This window comes from Narcine bancroftii, chromosome 5 (assembly GCF_036971445.1).
Source record: "Narcine bancroftii isolate sNarBan1 chromosome 5, sNarBan1.hap1, whole genome shotgun sequence".
Taxonomy (NCBI): Eukaryota; Metazoa; Chordata; class Chondrichthyes; order Torpediniformes; family Narcinidae; genus Narcine; species Narcine bancroftii.
This window is the reverse complement of record NC_091473.1, coordinates 190,834,926-190,843,931: the sequence shown is the minus strand read 5'-3', so window position 1 is coordinate 190,843,931 and position 9,006 is coordinate 190,834,926. Positions and strand designations below refer to the sequence as shown.

Sequence of the window (9,006 nt, the reverse complement as noted above, 5' to 3'; positions counted from 1 at the left end):
TTGACATAATACATTTTTTTGCTACGGCTAGAGCTATCTTAACAAATCTTTTTTGTGCACCATCCAAATCAAGTCCAAATTCTTTGTTTTTTATGTTACTTAGGAGGAAGATCTCTGGGTTTTTTGGTATATTGTTTTCTGTAATTTTATTTAATATCTGGTTTAGATCTTCGCAAAATTTTTCCACTTTCTCACATGTCCAGATTGCATGAATTGTTGTTCCCATTTCTTTTTTACAACAAAAACATCTGTCAGATACTGTTGGGTCCCATTTATTTAACTTTTGAGGTGTAATGTATAGCCTGTGTATCCAGTTATATTGTATCATACGTAACCTCATGTTTATTGTATTTCTCATTGTTCCAGAGCATAACTTCTCCCATGTTTCATTCTTTATCTTTATGTTTAAATCTTGTTCCCATTTTTGTTTAGTTTTACCATTTGTTTCCTCATTCTCCTTTTCTTGCAGTTTAATATACATATTTGTTATAAATCTTTTGATTATCATTGTATCTGTAATCACATATTCAAAGTTACTTCCCTCTGGTAACATCAGACTACTTCCTAATTTGTCCTTCAAGTAGGATCTCAATTGGTAATATGCCAGCACTGTATCTTGAGTTATATTGTATTTATCTTTCATTTGTTCAAAGGATAATACTCTATTTCCTGAAAAACAATTTTCTATTCTTTTGATCCCTTTTTTCTCCCATTCTCTAAAGGAATCTATTGTAAAAGGGAGTAACTTATTTTGCATCAATATTAGTTTTGGTAATTGATAATTTGTTTTATTCCTTTCGACATGAATCTTTTTCCAAATATTGAGTAGATGATGTAATACTGGAGAACTTCTATGTTGTACCAATTTTTCATCCCATTTATATAATATGTGTTCAGGTATCTTTTCCCCTATTTTATCTAATTCTAATCTAGTCCAATCTGGCTTTTCCCTTGTTTGATAAAAATCTGATAGGTATCTTAATTGTGCGGCTCTATAATAATTTTTAAAGTTTGGCAGTTGTAAGCCTCCTTGTTTATACCATTCTGTTAACTTATCTAGTGCTATCCTCAGTTTCCCCCCTTTCCATAAAAATGTCCTTATTATTTTCTTTAACCCCTTGAAGAATTTTTCTGTCAAGTGTATTGGCAATGCCTGAAATAGGTATAATATCCTTGGGAAAATGTTCATTTTAATACAGTTTATCCTTCCTATTAGTGTTAATGGTAAATCTTTCCAATGCTCTAAATCGTCCTGTAATTTTCTCATTAGTGGATAATAATTGAGTTTATATAGATGGCCAAGATTTTTATTTATTTGTATACCTAGGTATCTTATTGCTTGCATTTGCCATCTGAATGGTGATTCTTTCTTAAATTTTGAGAAATCCACATTATTCATTGGCATTGCTTCACTTTTATTTACGTTAATCTTGTAACCCGACACTTCTCCATATTCCTTCAATTTCTTATATAATTCTTTTATTGATAGTTCTGGTTCTGTTAAGTATACTATAACATCATCCGCAAATGAACTGATTTTATATTCCTTGTCTTTTATTTTTATCCCTTTTATATTATTTTCTGTTCTTATCAATTCTGCTAGTGGTTCTATAGCTAACGCGAACAATAAGGGTGACAGTGGGCATCCCTGCCGTGTTGACCTGCTTAAGTTAAATTGCTTTGATATATATCCATTTACTGTCACTTTCGCCAATGGCCCCTTATATAATGCTTTAATCCAATTAATATACTTCTCTGGTAAACTGAATTTTTGCAATACTTTGAATAAATAATTCCATTCTACTCTGTCAAAGGCCTTCTCTGCGTCTAAAGCAACTGCTACGGTTGGCGCTTTACTCCCTTCTACTGCATGAATTAAGTTAATAAATTTACAAATATTGTCTGTTGTGCGTCTTTTTTTAATAAATCCAGTTTGGTCTAGATTTACCATTTTAGGTACATAATCTGCTAATCTGCTAATAGTTTAGCTATTATCTTATAATCTGTGTTAAGTAATGATATTGGTCTATATGATGCTGGTGCGAGTGGATCTTTCCCTGTCTTTGGTATTACTGTAATTACTGATGTTTTGCATGAATCTGGTAAGCTTTGTGTTTTGTCATTCTGGTTGATTACTTCCAGGAGGGGAGGAATTAATAAATCTTTAAACGTTTTATAGAATTCTATTGGGAATCCACCCTCTCCTGGTGTTTTATTATTTGGTAGTTTTTTTTATTATCTCTTGTATTTCTACTATTTCAAATGGTTCTATTAATTTACTTTGTTCCTCTATTTGTAATTTTGGTAGTTCAATTTTAGTTAAAAATTAATCTATTTTGTCTTCTTTCCCTTCGTTTTCAGTTTGGTATAATTGTTCATAGAATTCCCTGAAGTTTTCATTAATCTCCGTTAGATTATATGTGATTTGTTTGTCTTTTTTCCTTGATGCCAATACCATTCTCTTAGCTTGTTCTGTCTTAAGCTGCCATGCTAGAAATTTGTGCGTTTATTCCCCTAGTTCATAATATTTCTGTTTTGTCTTCATTATGTTCTTCTCCACCTTATATATTTGTAGTGTTTCATATTTTATTTTTTTATCTGCCAATTCTCTTCTTTTACTTGTGTCTTCCTTCATTGCTAATTCTTTTTCTATATTTACTATTTCCCTTTCCAACTGTTCTGTTTCCTGATTGTAGTCCTTCTTCATCTTGGTTACATAACTTATTATTTGCCCTCTGATGAACGCTTTCATTGCGTCCCATAGTATAAACTTAGCTTTCACTGATTCCGTATTTATTTCAAAGTACATTTTAATTTGTCTTTCAATGAATTCTCTAAAATCCTGCCTTTTAAGTAGCATGGAGTTTAATCTCCATCTATACATTCTTGGAGGGATGTCCTCTAACTCTATTGTCAATATTAAGGGTGAATGGTCCGATAATATTCTAGCTTTATATTCTGTTTTTCTTACTCTATCTTGCATACGAGCTGATAACAAAAATAGGTCTATTCTTGAGTATGTTTTATGTCTACCCGAATAATATGAATATTCCTTTTCCTTTGGGTGTTGTTTCCTCCATATATCCAAAAGTTGCATTTCTTGCATCGATTTAATTATAAATTTGGTTACTTTGTTCTTTCTGTTAATTTTTTTCCCAGTTTTATCCATGTTTGAATCCAAATTAAGGTTGAAATCCCCTCCTATTAATATGTTCCCTTGCGTGTCTGCTATCTTGAAAAAAATACCTTGCATAAACTTTTGATCTTCTTCGTTAGGTGAATATACATTGAGTAAATTCCAAAACTCCGAATATATCTGACATTTTATCATTACATATCTCCCTGCTGGATCTATTATTTCCTCTTCTATTTTAATTGGTACATTTTTACTGATTAATATAGCTACTCCTCTAGCTTTTGAATTATATGACGCTGCTGTTACATGTCCTACCCAATATCTCTTTAATTTCTTATGCTCCATTTCAGTTAAATGTGTTTCTTGCACGAATGCTATATCAATTTTTTCTTTTTTCAGTAAATTTAGCAGTTTCTTTCTTTTGATTTGGTTATGTATTCTGTTCATATTTAAAGTCATATAGTTCAACGTAGCCATTTCATACTTTGTTTATCTTCCCTTTCCATTTCCTCATCATCACCTTTCCTTCTTATCCATTTCTGCATATAAGACAACATTTCTAAAACATCAAACATTTTCCTTATTCTTCTATTTAAAACTTCTTTAACCCCATTCTCCCCTCCCCCTCCTGAGTTGCCCTTTATCCCTTGTCGGGCAACCACATCTCCCCTCTCCATTTGGATTTGCGAATTCACTCGCAAGCGTCAACTGATTTTGCAGTGACCGTAACTCCTCCCCACCCAGCCCTCCCCGGAAAAGATTTCAATTTTCATATATAACAAAGGTCACTCTTTTATTTCCCTCCTTATTTCCTCTGTTCCCTTTCATTCCCTTATTAATTCTTATCTATATATATTTTCCTTTAAATACGGATACACTCATGTACACACATATATACATACACATCTATATATATATATATATATCTATACCCCCATATACACACATACATATAGTTCGTGGTCATTTTTACTCTCATTACGTCTTCATCTCTCTGCTTGTTTTGTAGTTGTTCTGCAAATTTTCGTGCATCCTCCGGATCCGAGAATAGTCTGTTTTGTTGCCCTGGAATAACTATTTTAAATACCGCTGGGTACTTTAACATAAATTTATATCTTTTTTTCCATAGGATCGTTTTTGCTGTATTGAACTCCTTCCTCTTCTTCAGGAGTTCAAAACTTGTGTCTGGATAGAAAAATTTTTTTTGACCTTTGTATTCCAGTGGCTTTTTGTCTTCTCTTATTTTCTTCATTGCTTTTTCCAATATATTTTCTCTTGTTGCATATCTTAAGAATTTTACTAAAATGGATCTTGGTTTCTGCTACGGCTGTGGTTTCGGGGCTAGTGTTCTATGTGCCCTCTCTATTTCCATTTCTTCCTGTAATTCTGGTCTTCCTAGGACCCTGGGGATCCAATCTTTTATAAATTCTCTCATATTCTTGCCTTCTTCATCTTCCTTTAGGCCCACTATCTTTATATTATTTCTTCTATTATAGTTTTCTATTATATCTATCTTCTGAGCTAACAGCTCCTGTGCCTCTTTAACTTTTTTATTAGATTCTTCTAATTTCTCTTTTAAGTCCTCTACTTCCATTTCTACGATTATTTCTCGTTCTTCCACATTGTCCACTCTTTTTCCTATCTCTGATAGGACCATCTCTATTTTATTCATTTTTTCTTCTGCACTCTTAATTCTTCTTTTTATTTCATTAAATTCTTGTAATTGCCATTCTTTTACTGATTCCATATATTCTTTTAAAAAAAAATCCATTGTCCTTCCTTTCCCTTCTTCTTCCATTTCTCTATGTTCTTCTTCTTCTTCTTCCTCTGGGTTGGTCATCTGTTGTTTCCTTGTTTTCTTTTTGCTCTCTTCTTTCTTGTTCTCGTTGTTTTCTGTGTTCTCTTCCTGTTGCTGTGTTGCAGCTGTCACTCTCAGCTGTGGAGATCAACTCCTCAGCTGTTCCCCCTCCCGTCAGTGTGTTTTTTTTCATGCGCATCACGCATGCACGACTCCTTGCGCATGCGCTGTTGTGCACTTTTACTCGGCTCCGCGAGCCATTTTTGTAGTCCCGAGCTAGGGACTTCCACCGACCTTAGGGAGCGGGCTTCTCTCTCTGCGGCGGGCCTCCTCGGACAGGTAAGGCCTTCACCTTCTTCTTCTGACATTCTTTCTTCTTCTCTTCTTCTCGTTGCTTTCGACTTTTTATCTTCGCTGCCATTTTCTTCTCACCTTTACTTTTACTTTGTTTTAATTCTTGTACCTTTGTGTTTTGTGTGTTTTTTTTTCAACTTTTCCTGAGAGGGCTGGAGTTCCCTGACCGGCCACTACTCCATCACGTGACTCCCTGGTTAAGAAGCACTTTGATGTTGTGTTTCGCCTTCCAGTCTGGGGATGGGTGGGGGGTGGTCCGAGTTGATTGCCAGATGTTGCCACAGAGTCTGTGCGACCCAGATGTCCTGTATAAAATACTGCAGGTATAAACAGTGCGGAATTAAAGGGAGAGAGATCCTGTTTTACTGTCTCGTTGAAGAAAGGAGGTGCTGATGGTGGAGAGGGTTCAGAGGAGGTTCACGGAACATTCCAGCATGTTGTGTTGGCCATCAGATAGATACCAAACCCTCTCTACCCCATAACTCTCTATTATTCACATGCCCATCTAAGAGTCTTTTAAATGCCCCCAATGTTCCAGCCTCCACCACCACCCCTGGCAACACATTCCAGGCCCCCACCACTCTCTTTATAAAATAAACTTACCCATGACATCTCCCCTAAACTTCCATCTGTCCTCTGGTGTTTGCTACCCCCGCCCTGGGGATAAGGCCGTCCATCTTATCTGCGTCCCTCAGGATCTTGTCAACCTCCATTCAGTATCCTCTCTCCGGCTTCTACGGTCTGGAGAGAAAAGTCCCAGCTCTGCGAACCTCGCCTCCGTGGGACTAATTTTCCAAACACTCCCCCTCTCCACATCCCTTCCTGTAATGAGGTGACCAGAACTGGACGCCTAGTCTCACCAGAGATTCATCGCGGCTGCAACTTGCTCTCTCTGCTCCTGAATTCATTCCCCCCCCTCCCCCGGACTAATGAAGCATCCCATCGGCCTTCTTAACAAGCCTGACAACCTGTGCGGAGACCTTGAGGGATGTACGAATTTGGACTCTGGGGTCCCTCTGTTCCTCGAACCATTACCCTGTGCTCAGCCTTCTGGGTTGGACCTTCCAAAATGCATCACCTCACACTTAATCCGGTTTGGTCTCCGTCTGCCACTTCTTTGCCCGACTCTGCGTCCTGTCTCTCACCTACGACCACCTTCAACATGACCCACAACTCCTCTAATCTTCAAACTATCCGCAAACTTTCAATCCTTCATCTAGGCCATTTATTTTTTTTAAAAGATCACCAAGAGCTGGTGTCCCCGGACAGGTCCCTGAGGACCTCCACTCCTCACCAACCTCCAGGCAGTGTACACTCTGCCTGCTCTCACTCTGCCAATTTGTAAATCACTCAGCCATGAATCTCATTCCTCGCGACTTTAACCAGGATGATTCTAGAAATGAGGAGCGTTTGGTGGCTCTTGGCCGGAACCCGTGGGAATTTAGGAGAACGGTGGGGTGGGGTGGGGGGGAGATCTCATTGAAACATCTTGAAAGGCATGGACAGTGTCGATAACGGAAGGGTTAGGAAGGCCCTAGACTCGCTCCCCCCCCCCCCCCCCCCCCACTGCGGTGGGAGAGTCTGGGACAAGAGGGCATGACTTCAGGATTCTAAAGGGCGTCCGAGACAGGGAGGAATTTTCTCGTCCAGAGGAAAGTGAATCTGTGGGAGATTGGAGAGTGTGTGAGAGGTGTAGATGGAATTGATGTGGTGGTGGGGGGGAGGTGCCGGGGGATTTGTTTGAGATGAGGGGTAGACGTAGGTCAATGCGCATATTTAGGGCAGAGATTAGCCAGGGGATCAGTGTTATGGGGAGAAGGCTGTGCTGTGGGGCTGGATGGGAACATGGACTAGCTCATGATTAAATGGCGGGGCAAACGCGATGAGCTGAATGGCCCAGCATTCCTGCCACTGGGCCCGGTCAGATGCGACGTCACCAGTGGGCCACCCTTCGATCGGCCCGCGGTTACCGCCGCCCGGGTTGCTGGCCTGTGGAGGCCACTGGCGCGCTCGCCACGTTAGCCCGCCGCCTTGAGTGCCACCCCGCCACAGGGCCCCATCCACGCCAGCACCTGCAACAGGGCCGCGGATCAGTGGACCCCGTGGCATGTCCACTACAACAACTGATTCAAATGCCTTTCCCCTTTAAGAGAAGCCAAGTGGGGGGGGGGGGGGTGGTAGTCCCCCTACAAAGATGGCCGCCCAAACTGCCGCCCCGCCCTCTCCTTTTTTTCTACCTTCCGTGCGCCTGACGACAGCGCGCAGCCGCTGATTGACAGCCGGCCCCTCCAGGGTCCGTGACAAACAAGGAGCCAGTGAGCGATGGAGCGGCGCTGACAGAGACAGAGCGAGGGGAGGGAGGGAAGGAAGGGAGGGAGGGAGGGAGGGAGGAGGGGAGGGGAAGGGGGGGGGGTGGAACGGGGGACGTGAAAGGGGAGCATCCGATCGGCGGGGCTGCAAGCTGCAACTTGCATTGAATGCACAGGGCAAGGTGAGAGCCGCCGGCTGCCTTTACAAAGGGAGCGATGCATCAAATTCCAGCCGTCCTTCCTCTCTGTCTGGCCCCAGATGTGGCTGCAGCTGGTGTGCAAGCCCTTCCTCTACACCCCACCCCCCCCCCCCCCCCCCCACACACACCACCCCTCTACCCTCTCGGACGCTGCTGCATTCCTGTTGCCAACGCACCCTTTTGCCCTCAGAAGTTTAAGTGGACAAATGGAGAGAGAGGTGGAGGAGGAGGGGGGTAGGGGGAATGGAGGGGAAGGTGATTCCTGGCATGAGAGGGTGAGCTGATCAAGGGGGTGGGGAGCAGAGCGAAGCAGCCTAGCCGCACGTTTCGAGTTTGCAAATGATCGTCTCGGTGGCCGAGATCTTGAAGGGGTGGGGGAGGGGGGGGGGGAAGGGGCTGTCTGCCAATTTGCTGGTGATGACACTGGGAGGGGGTGGTGGTGAGGAAAGGTTCAGTGGTGGGGAGAGGGAGATCAGCTGGTTGCTCGACCTTCCACGTTAGCAAAGCCAAAGGGTGGGTGACCCAGTCCTCATGGGGTGGTCAGCAGTGGAGAGGGTCAACAAATTCCTCATCTTCGAGGATGTACCCAGGAGCCGCTGCGCCGGGGCGGTCACGAAGAAGGCTCGCCAGGCAAACCCCTCCATATTATCGTTTGAAGAAGGCACAATAATAATGAACCTGTGCGTGGTGGGGGGTTCAGAGTGCAGCAGCCATCGCCAGCTCTCCCACCCTGGAGCGATGCTGCTCCCTCGGCAGGAGACGTTGATCCGGTGGCGCAGATGCCTGTTACAGCTGGAGACCCCTCTTGCTGCGGTGGACAACCGGGACGGTGGCCTACCGTGCTCCACAGCGCCTGCCTTCTTGACTGTTGGACCATTTATCAGTCTCTTCCCACTCCATTCGCTGGGTGGGGGTGGGGGAGGCCAGTCTTCGAGCACTGGGGTCGCACAGATCCCCTCGTCGAGGGTTGGTTACCCTTGCCCGGTTTAGCCTGCCCGTCGGGTCGACTTATGGGATGGCGCACTGGGGCCCACAGGTGAGAGCTGAGCGGCAGGCAGGAGGGGACCAAAGCTGCCCCGAAAGGGGCTCACTCCCCCCCATCTGCTCTACACTACTTCAATTACCGTGGAGTTCAGTGACCGCGATTTGGAAAACTATGACCATTTCCAGTTCTACGTGTGTATTTATTCCAGTTACCACGAGACTGCT

General features: G+C 42.9%; 1 protein-coding gene across 3 annotated transcripts in view; it reads left to right on the top strand.

Moving 5' to 3' along the window:
• The window catches only part of LOC138764441 (phospholipid-transporting ATPase ID-like), a 78,600-nt gene that overhangs the window by 2,023 nt on the left and 67,571 nt on the right, over positions 1–9,006 (top strand). For 2 of the 3 annotated variants that reach the window (XM_069940367.1, XM_069940364.1), the window contains exon 1: positions 7,714–7,779. The exons of the other annotated variant lie outside the window; for it this stretch is intronic. The gene's annotated coding sequence lies outside the window, so the exon portion shown is untranslated. Of the gene's footprint in view, positions 1–7,713; positions 7,780–9,006 lie in introns of those variants that run through there. 3 annotated transcript variants of the gene reach the window in all.